At 43.2% G+C, this 19806-nt stretch overlaps 1 pseudogene; it reads right to left on the reverse strand.

Annotated features, from left to right (window-relative positions):
* Positions 1-5041: 5041 nt before the first annotated feature.
* On the reverse strand, positions 5042-13781 carry LOC137006330 (toll-like receptor 13; annotated as a pseudogene).
* Positions 13782-19806: the final 6025 nt, after the last annotated feature.

Below are 19806 nucleotides of genomic sequence, written 5' to 3' on the forward strand. Positions count from 1 at the left end.
GGGTTGTACGGATGTATATGTCACCGCGTATAAGGGCGGATGGGGAAGTGACAGAGAGAAAACAAATGTTTGGATTTGGGAATGGTGGTTACTAACAGTTTTTTGACCCCTTTAATTTTGCTTGGATTTTCGTTTGTTGGTATTATGAACTTAATTTAGAAATGCTTTTGAAACGAAACTTTTTGCTTTTAATAAACGAAATTAATTTTGAAATGAAAGCCTGCGTTTGGAGTGGAGTGCGTGCAAAATAGGCTAATCGCTATACCTGAATCCACGGCCTACAAGGAAAGGCCGACACAAACCTTGATTTATTAACCCATTAAACACAATATACCCCATTTACTATGATATATTTACTTACAAGTCATTTGCCCATAGCATAGCAGTTTGCCTTCGCTATGCTTCCGCTCATTAGGGAATCGCCCTTGCCGGGGGTCGGAGCTAGAGCCACCTGTGTACAAACTAGTGGTGAGCATAGATTAATTTTTTTAATCTAGATTAATCTCACTGTAATCTTGGAATTAATCTATATTAATCTAGATTAAAATGGCTCATTTGAATTCTGCCGAAGACATTCAGAATATGTGTGCTACCCAAATAATGACTAAAAGTAAACCGCCATTTTGTCCGACAAAGCAGTCAGGAGTTAGAAGATTAAAATCGGTGGAGTTAAACTTGAAAAATTGTGTATATTGACATCTTTCCGCGTTTGAAACAAGATTGATTCTCATGTTCATTGATGTTTATTTGATGCTATAAATGGACTCGTAGTAAGAGATGATCGGTTCACGAGCCTCTTGAGCTGAGGCGCTACAGCAATCTGTCACGATCATGGTCACAACAAATTAAAGAGCCACAAAACGGTTTTTATTGTTTGAATTTCTTAAAAACTACACAGGTTGAATGCTGGGACTTATCCACTTTGATCCGTGATGCATTTATCACTGTGTGTGGCGTGACGGCGCCATGGCTCGTCGGACAAAGCAACAGTTAATAAGGGGGGCGGGTCTTTGCGAAGGGTCAGTTCGGCTAGGTATACATCCGAGCTAAAATATCAAGGTGAAAGTCATCATAGCTTGCGTAGTATAAACCCAGCTCCCAACCCAACTTTGAGAATAGATTAACGGCAATATTTTTTATCGCCGATAAGAGTCTCACGTTAACGCCGATAACGGCCCACCACTAGTACAAACGTTGAGATTTTTGAACGTTTTTCTGCTAGTGCTGTGTAATTATAGCGTAATGAATGTTAAAAGCCATGAAACGAAACCCCCTGTTGTCATTGTGAAACTTGCTGCATCCCCAAACATCCTACAGGGTCCCCGTCGAATAGATAGCAGGCGGGAGTGACTTCAACTAATGAAGTTGTACTGGTGTATTTTGGAGTCTGCTGTTTTTGAATGAGCCGTTTTTGATGATTTGTTTTTCTTTCTCTCTCTCTCTCTCTCTTTCTCTCATTTTTCTGTGCAGGTGGATATCATATCTCAGACAATCTCATGTCAAGGAGACAACGATAAAACACTATGCCCAGAACGAGGCCCAGTACATGAATTACTTGGCTGAAACCCCTCCTTCGACATGCAGGCTAACCAAGACTGTCCTGATCAGGCTTCGGCGGGAGATGTGGCAGATCCTAAAGTCCATGCTCAGAGCGTGGTGGCGCACCAGGCAGCAGTGAAGGCCTCCAAGGAGGAAGCTGCGAGCTTTCGAAACAAGCTATCCCCGAGCTACTGGGTAAATATACGCACATTCGTTCTATCCACAGACATCCTACGGGGTCCGCGTAAGGGCGGCGGCCTCCCACCTGCCACCTATTCGACAGGGACCCCGATAGCAATCCGTGTACAGGCCCTTTGTTTTGTTTTTTGTTCAAGTTGCTGATGTTAATTTGTTTTTGTTTTTTCTCGTTTGTCTGTTTCAGCCACCTTGGAGAGCGCACCCACCGCCAAGAACGTGTGGCGTTTTTACGGCCACTTCTCCGTTTCTCGCCTCCATCATACGCCTCCAGGCGTATATCAAAATATGATCATCCAGGAGGTGGAGGGTGTGAGGAAATCAACGTCGGAGAAATCCTACGTAATAAACGTGAGCGGTTTACATTTTTTAACCCGATTGTTGTTTTTCTAGCCGCACCCGGCACGGTTGTGTTATTACTCGCATTGTGTCGTTTCTTCTCAGATCGAAAGCCACAAGACGAATCAGGCCTACGGGGTGGCCCAGGTGGCGCTGCTGGAGGAGGAGTACGGGCGGGCCAGGCGTTGGCGCTGAGGAACAAGCTGCCGGGGGGGGGAAGACGGCCAAACATTTTTTCTTCACTTCTACGCCGAACCCCTGCAAAAACTTGAACAGTTACTTCCAGGAGGTGTGGAAGGAAATGAAGCTGCCTGGCTGTCTGACCTTCATGGACCTGAGGACCTCGATCGCCAGCCACGTAAGCATCCCTTTCTCGAGCACCTTTTTTGTCTCAGCGTGGCGGTACGTGTCCATCTCACCACCCTTTGCCTTTATTTTATTTTTGCAGGCCAAGTACACTCACGGGGAGGACGACCGCATTTAAGTGGCGAAATTCATGTGTCACGACGTGAGAACAACCGACAAGTTCTACGTGATGAACCTCACGGCGAAACAGGCGTTGGAGCACAGCTCTTTGAACAGGCACTGGAGCCGGATGGGAACTAACAGTTTACTCAATAAATAGATGCTGTAATCCCTTTTCAGCAAGTGTAAAACTGCAATTTATGGGTTTTATTCAAGCGGCAACCTCCCCCAGTTTCTCGTGAAGACAATACGGAAGTAACTTAAACTGCGATTCATCGACTGGCCGCTAGGGACAGGCTGCAAAAGGGAGCAGAATCTCATTGACCACCATGTTAAAACAGCCAAGTTTACTGCAGAAAAAAACATGTTTGCACTCTGGTTCAAATTGAGTTTTGGTCTATACTGCTAATTTTGCCTTTCATGTCAACTCTGAGGGGGGTGAATTTTTTTATAACTCATCCGTTTAAATTATATTAAGCCTTAATGTTCTGCATAATTAAGGGCGTGGTCACTTGAGTGACAGGTGGATTGGCGCTGCTGTCTGTGAGCCGTCATCATGTTACCTCAGTTAATTCCAGCCACTGAATTTGGCATCTCAGCCGTATTTGTGCCTTTTTTCTGGATTATTTTATACAATATATGGCTTGCTGCATACTCGAGACAGATGTCAGTCTGTGTACATGTGCTCGCATGCGGGACACACGTTGTTGGATCGTCGTGGCATTGGCTAAAAGTTTTGTTCCTGAGATTTACAACAATGACAATACCAGGAGGATATACAACTCCGACAGCACTGCTTGGATACTAGACTAAACTGCTGCACTATTTTGAAAAATTATACTTTGGACATGTGCTCATTAGTTTGAGAGAACATTTGAGAGTTATACAGATATCTGGTACTGTATGTATAGAGTTTTACATTATAAACGCTGCTCAGATTGCATCCTTTCTTGAAGAACGATGATGGAGAGCAAATCATTCCTTAGATATGTAATGCAAACGATGGATAATATATAAAGATTTCATGGATTTAATGCTTTCATGAACAAAAAGTAGGGGTTTTTTATGTTTTGAAATGGACATTTTACCCAAGTGCAACAGATTGGATTCATCTCGCGATCTCTTTTTCATTAAAGGTATGAAGTCCCAGTTGATTTTTTGTGTTATTTGCACACCCCACAAATGAATTAGCCTACTGGTGTTAGAGCATCTAACGTTATAACGTTATCTTAAAAATCACCGTAGATTGACAGTAAAACTTTAGTACTTTCTAATGGTATTGTTATCTTTATTAATATTTTAGATAGTATCTAAGATAGATATGCTAGGCGGGCGTGGTTTCAGCAACAAGTCGTATGGGCTCCAACTTCGTCCCGCCTCTTTGCCCATTTTCAGTTATTCGGGAGTGACGTGCGGTCACGTGCAGCTAAGATGGCCGCGGCCTCATTTACGCGTCAAAACTGCTGTTCAGAACTCTATGGGTGACGTCACGGACACTACGTCCATATTTTTTTTACAGTCTGGTTTTATTTACCATTTAAAGGTATTTCACTTGGTAGAAAGGACTGGATTGTTTGACACAAAGCAAGTAAAATAGGCTTCTGCTATAATCATGTAAAAATCATGCTCGATTAAGCAATTAACGGCAAAATAATTCAATTAATAATTTTGATTTATCTGTTACAGAAAAAGTTTATTTGCTATTAGCATGGACATATTACCACAGACACAGAGTTATATGTATTTGCAGGTTATGGCCGTTTGATCATGATAAAATCAGTTGTAGACATGTAGAAACAGGGGCGATACCCTTTAAACATGCTGTGCGCGCTCCCGCGGACGGCAGTCAGTTTTCGGCACGACACCGGCGTCATCCATTCAGGAGCGTCAGTGTTTGTTGTTGTCAGTGAACAAGAGTGTGTCACGATCATATAAACACAAAGAACAACATCATATAACAACATGACATGACATTAAAGGTGCCGTAGAGTTCAGATGCCCTCCCTCTATGACCATTCATTCCCGCACTGTGTGTGTGTGTGTGTGTGTGTGTGAGTGCGTGTGATTGTGTGTGTGTGTGTGAGAGACTGTGAGTGTGTGTTCACTACACTCTGATCCTAATGTGTAAACACAAAGACTACAGAAAGAAGAAAGAGGTTATTTCCTTATTTATTTCAACATGATTATTCTTCAGATGTTGGTAAGAAACACTGAGACGTTTACATGCACAGCGATACGTTACTAACTCCCTGAGATCAGTTTATTGAAATAACCCTGTAGAGAAGTTGTGTTTGTAGAAATGTCCTTTAGGATAATGAATGGAGCATGTCTTTCATATTAATAAGAGATTCAGATGCGCATTAATAAAGATGGTGATGCCTGAGAAAACGCTAATCTTTTCTCCTTTTCATTCAGGATTGAAAAAATACATTTACATTATATACTTTTAGACCCTTAATCCTCATCTGGGATCGTGTAGAGTGACCGGCCAAAGAGAGGGGAACAAAATCTTTCTGCACACTTTTGAATTGGTCTTGAAAAGATCCAAACACTTCTGTGTAATTATTACTCCTTACTATTTAAAACTATAAAGAGCAACTTTAAACACTGAAGCATCCACTGGAAAATCAGAAACTTAGAACATAAACAACAACACAAAAATATAGTGTTAATGAAAAATGATATGAACTCAGTTATCCCTGATTTAAAGAGAAATAAATGTGTAAAAGAGGAGATCATTATAATCAATCATAGTCTAAGAAGGTGGGAAAAGGCTATACATAAAAATAAAGTCGCAGAATATTTTCTTCAGTTAGGTTCAGTTAGATGATCCCTAAATCCCAGCCAATGGATGCTCCGTTTCTGAGGAGTCTTTGTTTTCCAGAGCGACTCTGAGCTTCTGCCAGAAGACCCTGGTGTCCTCTCTGGGTTCAGGCCAGCTGAGATAGCTCTTCTTCTGGATTAGTCTCTTCATCCTGTAGTACGGAGACAGCTGATGACTCGGAATATGCTCCAGGAACACCAGGATGAGAACGTCTTTTTTCTCATCAAAGAGACGGAAACTAGCAACCTGGATCTCTCGGGAACACCACTCACTCTCCAGGTAGTGATGGCTAATCACACAGATGGTTTTGCGACTACTATAAATGCCGTTAACAATATTATCCATGATAGGTTTGCCTGGTTCAAAGTCCCTGTGGTGCAGACACAACTTCCAGCCCTGCTCGCCTTCCAGCTGAGGCAACAGTTCCCTCATTACCCACAATTCATCATGAACATTATAGGAAATAAAAGCATCGTACTGCAGACCGTTGGGCTTTCTCTGCTGTTTGTTATCATGGAGGAAAGCAAGGAGAAGGTAATAGGCATAAACAACCTGCCATCTGAGGAAGTGAAAGAGAAAAGAGCCGAGAAGGGTCATTGACACTAGTGTGGCTGTGGAGATGAAGCAGAAGAACCCCACATCTACGTTACATGAATCCACATCCAGATCCAGGAGTTTGTGTCCTTTGACTTTGTCTGGGTAATTGCACTTGAGTTCATAAGCACTCTCGACTTCAGTGTCATTGCTGCTGATGGTCCAGTTGACGAACCAGGCGTTGGTACAGTCACACGAGAGATAATTTCCTCGCAGATCAAGGTAAATCAGAGTCGGCAGAGACCGGATCAAGGTCTCGTTAATGACTGATAAGGCGTTCGTGCTTACATGCAACAGATGCAGTTTACTGAGATTTGCGTTAATGAGAAAGTCCAAAGATTGCAAGCCAACTTTGGACAGGTGGAGTGTCTTGAGGACCCGGAGGGGCAGAAATATTCTCGTAGTGAGTGAAAGGAGTTCATTCCTGCTGAGATCCAGTTCCCACAGATAAGGAGTGTAAGTGAATGTGTCTGGATCTAAAGAGTTTATATTGAGATTCTCTGCTTGAAGTTTTTCCAAAGACTTCAGTCCCTTGAAAAGGTTTGAGGGCAGATTACGCATTCCTTTATGACCTTGGCTAAAAATGTGCAGAGTCTTTAGCTCTCTCAGATTTTGAAAGGGTGGATGATCAAGAGGCTTCTGGTTGTCATATGAGATATAGTTATTGTTCAACAGAAGGGTTTTCAGGTTTGGGAGTCTGGAGAACACAGAGTCTTTTATTGAACCCCGAGAGAGCTTGTTTGATTGCAAATTCAGGAAAATTAAATTTGTCAATCCATCGAAGGACCCTGCTTCAATAAAAGAGATTTGATTGTCTGGAAGAGACAAATTCTTCAGGGATTTTAAGGACTCAAAATCTCCCCTACGGACCGTGTCCAGCTTGTTATTCGCTAGATCCAAAATCGTAAGTTTTTGAAGATCTTTTTAAAATATCCATTGTGAACGAGTCTGTTAGATCCAATCATTAGAGTTTCTAAGCCTTTCAGATCTTTAAAAGCAAAGTCGTCAATAAAAGATATATAATTACTGTACATCTGAAGGGTCCGTAATTGGGTTAAGTTGGCAAAATCAACACGACTTATGCTCTTTATATGGTTGAAGGTGAGGTCCAAAAACTGAAGACCTGGCAGGCTGCTGATGACAGCAGGAACACTGTTCAATCCGTTGTTGGACAGATCCAGCTGGGTTAACTGTGTGCAGAACTGCATCTCATCTTTGGATATGGATGTAATGTTGTTCCTCTGCAAGCCCAGAAATCTCAGAGAAGAAATCAGACAGACGTTCCTCATCAAAGCTTTCACCTTTACATCCCCCAGAGAGTGTAGCCTCAGGCTGGCCAGAGAAGAGTTGAAGGTCTGCAGGAGATCTGTGATCTTCTCCACGGGCAGCTGTATTCCACTTAGATTCAGATGTCGCACGCTTTGAAGATAGCTTCTGTCCTGCACATCCCATGTCATGTTTTTAGCAATAAAAGCCAAGCTCAAATTATCCAGGCGAGGGAAAATATCGGCAGTGACACTGAACACTTCCAAAGGATTCTGAAATAAATCCAGCACTTTCAGTCTCAAAGATATGTTGGACACCTCCGAGGTCTGAAAAGAGCTGAAGTTATTGCTCCCAATGTGCACTTCCTGTAATTGAGGTAATGAAAAGAGTGGCTGAACTTTGCTTATTTGCTTCAGATGATTTCTGGACAGATTTACTTTTCTTAAACTGATCAGGGGTGAAAATGCAGAGATGCTGATATTTGCGATCAAGTTGTCATTTAGATGCAACACAGTGAGATTTCTCAGATCCTGAAACATTCCTCCAGAGATGTCTATCAGTTTGTTGAAGGCCAGATTCAACTCCTGCAAAGCCACCAAACTGCTGAACGCTCCGTCCTCCACTTCCCGGATCCTGTTGTGTAGTGCAATAAAACTTTTTAGTTTTGTTTAGTCTGATTAGACAGATGAGAGAAATACTCCTGGTGTATCTGCTGTATGACATTGTCAGAAACATCCAGATATGTGGCTTTGTCTGGTATATTCCTTGGTATAAAATGCAGGTTCCTCTTATTACAGAACACATTTATGTTTTGTGCATATTGCAAAGACCCTCTGACGGTACAGTTCTTTACTGAGTATCCATTGACCAGATTCATGAAAACACAGCAGTGAAGCAGCCTTATAGTCAAACCAATGAAGCACAAACCAGCCTCTATCTTCCACATTTTGAGATTTATCCTGTTATTAATCACTTAAATGAGTAAATCATCCAGGTGGAATTCTTGACATTTTCTTCTCTTCAGTTTTCCTAAGAAAGAGAAGACCAGAGTAAGTGCAGTGATGACGGTGTTACGCACAGTGTCAGTGATGCATGGGTAACCCATTTAATCCCACCGATCACAACAGTGACCGAAAAGAAAGTTTTCATTTATGAAGCTAAAACTGTTTTTTAGTGCAATAAAGGGTCTCAATGAAATATGTGCAGTTTCTCATGGTTAGTGCAAATGGTCACATGACCAGAGCAGTTTAATTCGTGTTTGCACCATCAGTAGATGATGGCTGCAGCAAAGCTTTAAAATAAAAGGTTAATAAAGTATGTTAACTACAGAGCCCCGCACATGATATGCAAGGAAGTTAAGTAAATTGTGCAGACGATTAACTAATTCATTCCCTCGATTTGCTAAATTGTGCGCACGATTTATTATTTTGTTACCTCGATTTGCTAAATTGGAGATGGTCCTCACTGCAGAACACAAGTTCCAACTCCACCCACTTTACATATCCCTAAACCTCCTTGTCTCCGCCCCCTGGCTCTAAACCTCCCCATCTCCGCCCCCTGGCTCTAAACCCACCCGTTTCCGCCCCCTGGCTCTAAAACTACCCGTCTCCTCCCCCTGGCTTTAAACCTACCCTTCTCTGCTCCCTGGCTCTAAATCTACCTGTCTCCTCCCTCTGGCTCTAAACCCACCCGTTTCCGCCCCCTGGCTCTAAACCTACCCTTCTCTGCTCCCTGGCTCTAAATCTACCTGTCTCCTCCCTCTGGCTCTAAACCCACCCGTTTCCGCCCCCTGGCTCTGAACCTCCCCGTCTCCTCCCCCTGGCTCTAAACCTCCCCATCTCCTCCCCCTGGCTCTAAACCCACCCGTTTCCGCCCCCTGGCTCTAAACCCACCCGTTTCCGCCCCCTGGCTCTAAACCCACCCGTTTCCGCCCCCTGGCTCTAAACCTACCCGTTTCCGCCCCCTGGCTCTGAACCTCCCCGTCTCCTCCCCTTGGCTCTAAACCTCCCCGTTTCCGCCCCTTGGCTCTAAACCTACCCATTTCTGCCCCCTGGCTCTAAATCTACCCATCTCTGCCCCCTGGCTCTAAACCCACCCGTTTCCGCCCCCTGGCTCTAAACCTCCCCATCTCCGCCCCCCTGACTCTAAACCTACCCATCTCCTCCCCCTGGCTCTAAACCTACCCTTCTCTGCCCCCTGGCTCTAAATCTACCTGTCTCCTCCCTCTGGCTCTAAACCCACCCGTTTCCGCCCCCTGGCTCTGAACCTCCCTGTCCCCTCCCCCTGGCTCTAAACCTACCCTTCTCTGCCCCCTGGCTCTAAATCTACCTGTCTCCTCCCTCTGGCTCTAAACCCACCCGTTTCCGCCCCCTGGCTCTGAACCTCCCCGTCTCCTCCCCCTGGCTCTAAACCTCCCCATCTCCTCCCCCTGGCTCTAAACCCACCCGTTTCTGCCCCCTGGCTCTAAACCCACCCGTTTCCGCCCCCTGGCTCTAAACCTACCCGTTTCCGCCCCCTGGCTCTGAACCTCCCCGTCTCCTCCCCTTGGCTCTAAACCTCCCCGTTTCCGCCCCCTGGCTCTAAACCTACCCATCTCTGCCCCCTGGCTCTAAATCTACCCATCTCTGCCCCCTGGCTCTAAACCCATCCGTTTCCGCCCCCTGGCTCTAAACCTCCCCATCTCCGCCCCCCTGGCTCTAAACCTACCCATCTCCTCCCCCTGGCTCTAAACCTACCCTTCTCTGCCCCCTGGCTCTAAACCTACCCTTCTCTGCCCCCTGGCTCTAAATCTACCTGTCTCCTCCCTCTGGCTCTAAACCCACCTGTTTCCGCCCCCTGGCTCTGAACCTCCCCGTCTCCTCCCCCTGGCTCTAAACCTACCCTTCTCTGCCCCCTGGCTCTAAACCCACCCGTTTCCGCCCCCTGGCTCTAAACCTCCCCATCTCCGCCCCCTGGCTCTAAACCTACCCATCTCCTCCCCCTGGCTCCCCCTGGGCAGGTAAATAAAACATAATTAAATGAACAGTTACTAAAATCACAGTTATACAAAACATCAATTTCAAAAATTATGAATACACACATTTCCACATCATTAAAAACAAATTACCCCCCTCCCTCCATCTTTTGTAAATAAGTCCCCATCACACACACTCACACATACATTCACAAATGTCTACAAGTTTGCTGTGACAGCATCCAATGTTTTGTGCGACATGAGAATGTTTTAAAATCCGTACATGTAATCAGCTCTGTTGGAAGTGCGTTCCATTGATTTATGGCAATAAAAGAGAAAGATGATTTACCAAAAGAAGTCCTGCGTTTAGGAATACAGCATTCTCCCCTGGTAACTGATCGGGTAGCTCTTGTTGTTTTTTCTGAGCAGAGTGTAACCATTTTTTTCAAAGGAGGAGCAGTAGCATTATGAATAATTTTAAACAATAAGCATACATTTGTGTGCATTATTAGATTTTCAAAATTTAAAATACTATATTTAGTGAGTATCTGACAGTGATGATACTGCCGTGTTTTTTTGTCGTGAATCTTAAGGGCACTTTTATATAATGATTCAAGTGGTTTTAGGGCCGTTTTACATGCCTGAGACCAACTTGTCATACAATAGAGAAAATGTGGGAGAATCATTGCATTTAAATATGTATATGATGCTTCAACAGTAAGTGAGTTTCTTATGTGTCTGTAGTTTATAAGATTAAATTTCAGTGTGTTACTCAGCTTTTTAACATGATTTTTAAAACTAAGAGTATTATCAAGGGTAACCCCTAAATATTTGAATTCATCCACATTTTTGATTTTTTGCCCATTTACTGAGATTTCAGGACAGTCCCTGAGTTTGCTCCTGTTTGTAAAAAACATGATTACAGTCTTTTCAACATTTAGAGTCAAACAGGAATTATTTAGCCATTCAACAACCTTTTGTATTTCCTTAGTTAATTTCATTGCAACCTCAGTTGCATTTTTTCCATAAGTAATTATTTTTTAAAACTTTTTATGGAAAAATTGTGTGAAAAGTTTTGTTTTATGGTCAGTCACAACTGTGACCAGTGGGATAATGTGTATACTGAATTAACATATTGCTGCAGTCATCAGAATTATTATATAGCCCAGTTCTTCTCAAAATCCAGCCCATGCATTTACACATTTCATCTCATTACTTATACTCTAAAACCACCCGTTTCCGCCCCCTGGCTCTAAACCTACCCGTTTCCGCCCCCTGCCTCTAAATCTACCCATCTCTGCCCCCTGGCTCTAAACCCACCCGTTTCTGCCCCCTGGCTCTAAATCTACCCATCTCTGCCCCCTGGCTCTAAACCCACCCTTTTCTGCCCCCTGGCTCTAAATCTACCCATCTCTGCCCCCTGGCTCTAAACCCACCTGTTTCTGCCCCCTGGCTCTAAACCTACCCATCTCTGCCCCCTGGCTCTAAACCTACCCATCTCTGCCCCCTGGCTCTAAACCCACCCTTTTCCGCCCCCTGGCTCTAAATCTACCCATCTCTGCCCCCTGGCTCTAAACCCACCTGTTTCTGCCCCCTGGCTCTAAACCTACCCGTCTTCACCCCCTGGCTCTAAATCTACCCATCTCTGCCCCCTGGCTCTAAACCACCGGTTTCTGCCCCCTGGCTCTAAACCTACCCATCTCCACCCCCTGGTTCTAAACCCACCTGTTTCTGCCCCCTGGCTCTAAATCTACCCATCTCTGCCCCCTGGCTCTAAACCCACCCGTTTCTGCCCCCTGGCTCTAAATCTACCCATCTCTGCCCCCTGGCTCTAAACCCACCTGTTTCTGCCCCCAGGCTCTAAACCTACCCGTCTTCACCCCCTGGCTCTAAATCTACCCATCTCTGCCCCCTGGCTCTAAACCACCGGTTTCTGCCCCCTGGCTCTAAACCTACCCATCTCCACCCCCTGGTTCTAAATCCAACTCCTCCCACTTTACATATACCTTAACCTACCCGTCTCCACCTCCTGGCTCTAAATTGATGGAATTTGTTCCATCAATTTGTTAAATTGTGTGCATGATTAACTATTTTGTCTTGTGCATGATTTACCCTACTATTTTTGTTCCTGCATGTCATATGAAGGGCTCCAAGATTTCTGGTACTCATTATCTTTAAGGTGTCTATATTAATATATGAATTCACAATTATTCAGTTTTGTTGAATGTGGTCATAGAATGAGTAATCATGGTGATGGAAACAGTAGTGACCAGTGGGATAATACAGGATTTCCAGTTTCAGTTGTCAGGGAAGGCTGAAAAATGCCACAGTGACAGTTACAGTTAAAATTGCACTAAACTAAAAGTTCAAATGCTATAAAGCAGGTTTCCAAATAACACAAAAGGTTAATAATAACTCAAAATGATGGTAAGGTGATGTAACAACATAACTGAGGGCTTATAAAGACAGCAAACAGATGAGATAACGAGACTAATAAATGAGACACAGCTGAACTGAAGACACTAATAGACACCACGGATACAAATAAGTGGCAGGAAACTAAGAACAAAAGGAGAACATGTGACAAATAGGGCATGGTGCAAAAACAGACAGACATGTGACATAACAATATTATTATATATGTTACAATAAAGTAACATTTTTGAAATATGTTGATGGTTGTATTATTTTGTATAAGGGTTTTTTATGGATAACTGTAATGAGATGAAATGTGTAAATACATGGGCTGGATTTTGAGAAGAACTGGGCTATATAATAATTCTGATGACTGCAGCAATATGTTAATTCAGTATACACATTATCCCACTGGTCACAGTTGTGACCGACCATAAAACACAACTTTTCACCAATTTTTCCATAAAAAGTTTTAAAAAATAATTACTGATTATTTCAAGGGGACACTAAAGACACATCATTTAGATATTTTCATGTCTGGGAAAAATTTGGGATTAAACGTCTTAATAAACAATTGACTCGGCTGAGAACACAGAATGAAAGGCAGTTTCATTGAGCAAACACTTTAAAATGTACTAAATGCACACTGAACAGCACAAAACATCCTTTAAAGTGTCATTATGTGAATCTATACTATGAGAAGTGAGGAAATCTGTAATACTTTTCACCCTAAATTAAAAATGAACTGTTGGGCATATATGAAATATCTGGTGACTTTGAATACAAGTCAAGTGAAGTAACATGTATGTCTCTTGTGTTTAGGTTTTAAATAGTATAAACACGTTGTTTGCGCATACTTAAACAAACTAGAGCCTTATTTCTTCAGAAAGAAACTGTCCTGACTGAAATCTCTCTCAAACAGAGCAGTTATTTTCAGAGAAGCTCAGATTATTTGAAATGTGTGTAAAAGAACAGTTGCACAAAGAGAAATGAATTGATTCAGATGAACTTGTCTGAATAAGGTTAGAGTGCCTCATCTTTTACAAGGATTTAATGAGTTTTGTTTGATTGTTTGAACACTTACCTTTAAACGATTCAAGCAAACGCAGATCAGCGATGATGAAGCGGGTCACCCTAATGACTGCTGATCCATCACAGCAAACACACTCTTTCCCTTCAGTTCATCATGAAGTTCACTCTCGGGAACTGAAACCCTTCTGCTTCGCTGTCGTTTCACTTCTTACTGCCATAAATTACACTCTGAACGAGATCCAGAAGGATGAGGGATGTGAAACCAGGGAAGCTGGAAGTTGTATAAGGGTCAACAGAAGTGTTCTCAGAAGATCTTGAGGAGGACGGAAACCCAGTGATTATATGTTTGCTTTAGTACCCTTTTTGCTGTAATAAATATGTCAAGATGTCCTGGATACTTGAGGAAGAGTCAGAAAGGTTGTGGTCAAAACTCTTCATATGGACACACACATATCTCAGGTTGATCTCGCCACACTTTTGAACACCACGTGATCACGCAGTCTAGATTTAAGACTGATTACTCCTGAGAAAGATACTCACATCTGTCTATTCTGGCCTAACTGACCGAACTATTAAACAATACTTTCAGTTGTCTTTAAGATAATGTTACACTTTTAGTCTAGTCACTGCAGTTTTTCACAATTCTTCAAACAATTCAGCATTTTCTCTTGCACAAACCTCGAACTTCCAATCATTATATTCTCTTCTGTCAGAATCAAACTTTGGCCTCAGATGACGCACAAAACTTGACAAACACAGACTAGTGCACTGCGCAGTGAACACTACTGAGATAAATCCGGTGCACTTTTAGAGTTTTAATAGAGAAACAGTGTGTAGAACAGGCCTGAACAAACACAAAAACACAAAATAAATCAATCATAAATATGCACTTTATCAGTCTGTGCATATAATGAGACATCAATACAAATACTTTATAACTGTGCTGAGTTAACTGAGCGTGATCTAGAGAGTTTGTCCTCATTAACACTTCATGAACCATCATCTACGGCCATCAGATCTCACCTGAGCGACTGCGGTAACGGCTCACTGTGTCGTGTTAATGGAGACACACATCAACATTAACACACTCACAGACACTCATTGTCATGTTACACTGTGATCACCATGACCAAAATAACCCAAACTACTTACAGTCAAACTAAAGTATGGACATTTTAAACATTTTAAGCCTTGTGAATAAAGTATTCAGGACAACAACACAAGGAAATAATGTGTGAACCTGATTACCAAGATCTGGTGATTTATCATTCAGTAGGATTATGCTTTTGCTTTTGAAAGAGTCTCTTCTGCTCACCAAGACTGCACTTATTTTATCAAAAATACTGTAAAACAGTGAAATATTATTCCAGTGTAAATCAGCTGTTTTCTATGTGAATATATAGTAAAGTGTAATTTATTCCTGTGATCAAAGCTGAATTTCCAGCATCGTTACTCCAGTCTTCAGTGTCACATGATCAGTTTAATGCATCCTTGATTAATAAAAATATTAATTTCTCTCTCTCTCTCTCTTTAATCTTACCACAGATGTTTGAATGCATTACTGCATTATTTCCACAAAAAAAATTTCAGCAAAAACTCTTTCAAAGTAAAAATAAAATAATAATAATAAATTATATTTATTTGATTATATTTATAAAAATCATAAATGTTTCTTGATCATCAAATCATCATATCAGAATGATTTCTGAAGGATCATGTGACACTGAAGACTGGAGTAATGATGCTGAAAATTCAGCTTTGAACAAAGGAATAAATTACACTTTATTATATATTCACAACAGCTATTTTGAATTGTAATAATATTTCATTATATATTCACATTTAAATTTACATTTACATTTAGTCATTTAGCAGACGCTTTTATCCAAAGCGACTTACAAATGAGAGTAGTAGAATCAATTAAATCAACATGAGAACAACAGTGTGTAAGTGCTGAGTGAAGTCACAGTTATGTCAGTAAAGTGCTCATAGCGATTTTTTTTTTTTTTTTTTCTTTTAAATAAATAAATACACAGATAGGAGAAGAATATTAGTCAAGGTAAGTGCTACTACTACTGGGTCAAGTGCTGACGAAAAAGATACGTCTTTAGCATTTTTTTGAAAATGGCTAGAGACTCGGCTGCTCGGATAGAGCGTGGTAGGTCATTCCACCAGCCAGGAACAGTCCCGGAGAAGGTCCGTGAGAGTGATTTTGTGCCCCTATGTGATGGCACCACAAGGCGCCGTTCACTTGCAGAACGCAGGTTTCTGGAGGGCGCGTAAGTCTGAAGTAGTGAGTTAAGGTATAGCGGTGCAGAGCCAGCTGTCGTTCTGTAAGCAAACATCAGAGCCTTGAATTGGATGCGAGCAGCTACTGGCAGCCAGTGCAGACTGATGAAGAGAGGAGTGACGTGCGCTCTCTTCGGTTCGTTGAAGACCAGTCTTGCTGCAGCATTTTGGATCAGTTGTAGAGGCTTGATAGTGCATGCTGGAAGGCCAGCCAAGAGAGCATTACAGTAGTCCAGTCTGGATAGAACAAGAGCTTGGACAAGAATTTGTGTGGAATGTTCAGATAGGAAGGGTCTAATCTTCCTGATGTTGTACAAGGCAAATCTGCAGGACCGGGTTGTTGCTGCAACATGATCTGTGAAGGTTAGACCAGCATCCATCACCACTCCAAGGTTTCTGGCTGTCCTGGAAGGAGTGATGGTTGAAGACCCAAGTTGAACTGAAAGGTTGTGATGAAGTGTTGGGTTTGCACCGATCACAAGCAGTTCCGTTTTTGCAAGGTTGAGTTGGAGGTGGTGGTCCTTCATCCAGGCAGAAATGGCTGTCAGGCAGGCTGTGATGCGACCAGCAACCGTCGGATCATCTGGTTGGAATGAGAGGTAGAGTTGTGTGTCATCAGCATAACAGTGATGGGAGAAACCATGATCCTGAATGACCGATCCTAGTGATGACGTGTAGATGGAGAAGAGAAGTGGACCAAGCACAGAGCCCTGAGGTACCCCAGTAGCAAGATGATGTGACTTGGACACTTCACCTCTCCAAGATACCCTGAAGGACCTACCTGAGAGGTAAGACTCGAACCAATGGAGCGCGGTTCCCGTGATGCCCTTCGACATGAGTGTAGACAGGAGGATCTGGTGGTTCACTGTGTCAAAGGCAGCAGACAGGTCCAGCAAGATGAGTACTGATGATTTTGAAGATGCTCGTGCCAGTCTCAGGGCTTCAGTGACTGAGAGCAGGGCAGTCTCAGTAGAGTGGCCACTCTTGAAACCAGACTGGTGGTTGTCAAGGAGGTTGTTCTGTGAGAGATAAGTAGACAGTTGGTTGAATACAACTCTCTCAAGTGTCTTAGCAATGAAAGGAAGAAGGGATACTGGTCTGTAGTTTTCTAAAAGAGCTGGATTCAGAGTGGGTTTCTTAAGCAGTGGGGTAATCCTAGCCTGCTTAAAAGCTGTGGGAAATGTTCCAGTGTGAAGGGAGGAATTGATAATGTGAGTGAGTGCAGGCTCTTCTTATTGGCTCAGCTTCGGTGACATCACTGCAGGCGAGCTGACCCCGCCCACACCTGCACAAACGGACACAAATACAGGAGGTGAGGTCATTGTGATCTGAGCCACACTCCGGAGCAGAAGAGGGCGGTAATGCGCCTACAAGCTGACTGATAACTGCCCTGAAACAGAGAAGAAGAGGAGGAACACTGCTCTCACGCTTTCATTCATCCAAACACAAACTTTTCTCCTTTATCAGAGACTCGTCTGCTGTGACAATGCCTGAACTAACCGAGATGAGGTGAGCTTGTGTTGCCTTTCCTTCAGAGGATGTGTTCTGCGTTTGAGAATTAATCTATCCAAGAATAAACAATTTAATATATGGTGGTCGCATCTGAATGAGGGTTTTATCTGACGTTATATGTAGAGTTTATGACAAAGCAAGTTTGATTATATAATAATAAAAAAATGTTAACAATGTTTTAACTGAGTTTTTAAAGTTTCAGTAGTCGAAGCTGGGCACTTTTTCTCTTTCCCCTGCATCTGGTCTCGCATGTGACGCGTCGCGCTGTATGCGCGTTCACAGAAAACAAGCGTTTCTGCTCTGACAAACGCGACGCGCGCGCAGTGGACTGGAGAAAAGCTGCACTGATTTTAACTTGAGCGCTATATATTATTTATATATATATATATATATATATATATATATATATATATGTATATGTGAACGGAGCTTTAATATAGATTTTAAGTACATGTGACCTTTTTTTGACGAATTAACTTTTGGCGATCTAGCGATTAATAAACAGAACTGCAGGCGTCTTGCGGAAGAACATTGTAGCCGGAACTACTTCTCTGTGTTTATGTCTGTGACGAATCACGCAGACCTGTGCTACTCCGCAGTGGTGCGACCTGAACCAGACTAAAATAGTCCGAATATAAACACTTATTTTAGGTATACTGTAGCGATTCAGGATAAGATAAATCAGGTTTTGGTAAATAGGTTTATGGTGTTTTTTTTATCATTATATATTTTTTGGTAAATTTTAAACAAAAAAGGTTAATGTTTGTAATCACCATTTTACTACAGAAACCACGGCCAAATCTATGGTTAGTTTAGCAAAACCATGGTTAATTTGTGGTTACAGTGTTTTTATTTTATATTAACTAGGTTTTTTTTTTTTTTGTGGGGGTTCAGTAATTGACACCCTTTCTCACCCGCTCCAGTCTCTCACAGTAGAAGTGCTAACAGTGCAGACGCCGTTTATTTTCATTGAATCACTTCTCTTCATTTCATGTCCTTTTTCCTCAGGTCTGCGGATCGCCACATCGTGCACTGCTTGCGGTGCTACAAACCTCACGACAACCTCTCCGTTCACCTGGCCAGGGTGTGCATGAAGACCAGCACGTCCGAGGAGCGCGTGGAGGAGCTGCAGAAGGCCAAGGCTTCCAGCAAGGAGTGGACCCGTAACAACAGGACCTGGACGTACGGACAGCTCTGTGATCTCCTGCCCCACAGACGCTCCCGGATCACCCTGGTCAAGGAGCTTCTTCAGCGTGGGTTCTTCATCTTGAACCTGCCGCAGGAGTCAGAGATGGTCCTGGAGCCTGAAGATGATGCTGCTGCCACCACCGTCACATCCTCCAGAGATCCTCCAACCACACTCTCGTCTGAGAGGACAAAGATGAGGGAGGCCGGTCTGCATCGCAGGTTCCCTGTGAAAACCAAGTTCCTGGTGGGATTTAAAGAGTTCCTGATGAAGACACTGAAGGTGCCCAATGTTCAGCAGGAGGTAAGATCTCTTTTCAGAGTCTTCTGTGTTTTTCTTGGTCTTCATGCAGACATTCATTCTCTCCGTCCTTCTTCACAGGTTGACAGCGTGTCCCGTTTCCTGCGGCACATGCAGCCCACCAGGAGTAAGCTGTCTCTGGACTTCCTCTCCAAGAGCACGGAGACCCGGGACCTCCTGACGACCCTGCGGCGCGCGGACGTGCGATCAGCCTCCATCCTCAGCTACGTCAAGAGCATTAAACGGTTCTTGGAGTACTTGACGGCAAGGCGGGATCTGCGGAGAAAAATCCCACAGCTCCGGAAAAAATGCAGGAGATACGCTGTCATGCTGAGGACTCTGCGGAAGACCGTATCCAAGACCAACGAGGAGAACACCTGCGACTCCAGGTTAGAGGATGACATGTTGATCTTGTACTGAGGTTATTTACAAGCGTTGTTTTAAATAACCTCTCGTCTGTTTAACCCGAACACAGACGGTGTGCTGAGGACGCTCCCGGCATCAAAGACTGCCAGCAGATCCTGCAGGTGGCAAAGCTGGACTTCCTCCGGCTCCACGGGGATCTGGTGGGAGGGAAGGTGCTTTCAAACACAGACATGACGCTCTACCGGTATTACTGCGAGGCGCTCCTGGTGTACCGTCACATACAGTCAGTCCTTCTACAGCTTCGGGACGCTGCAAGTTCATCTGTTTCTCGAGGTCAAGCACTGAATTATGATGTTTCTCACGCTCTGGAAGTCTACAGCAGCCCATAGAGCCGCTTATGGGAAAGTTAGGAAGTTTGGACTCTCTAACTTAGTTCCTCTAGCGCCACCAGGTGTCCAAAGTGTCACATTTATGCTAATAATTTTTGAACCATAAGGGCTAGAAACAAAATTATTTTCCCTCTGATTCCTA

Source organism: Chanodichthys erythropterus, chromosome 18 (assembly GCF_024489055.1).
Source record: "Chanodichthys erythropterus isolate Z2021 chromosome 18, ASM2448905v1, whole genome shotgun sequence".
NCBI lineage: Eukaryota > Metazoa > Chordata > Actinopteri > Cypriniformes > Xenocyprididae > Chanodichthys > Chanodichthys erythropterus.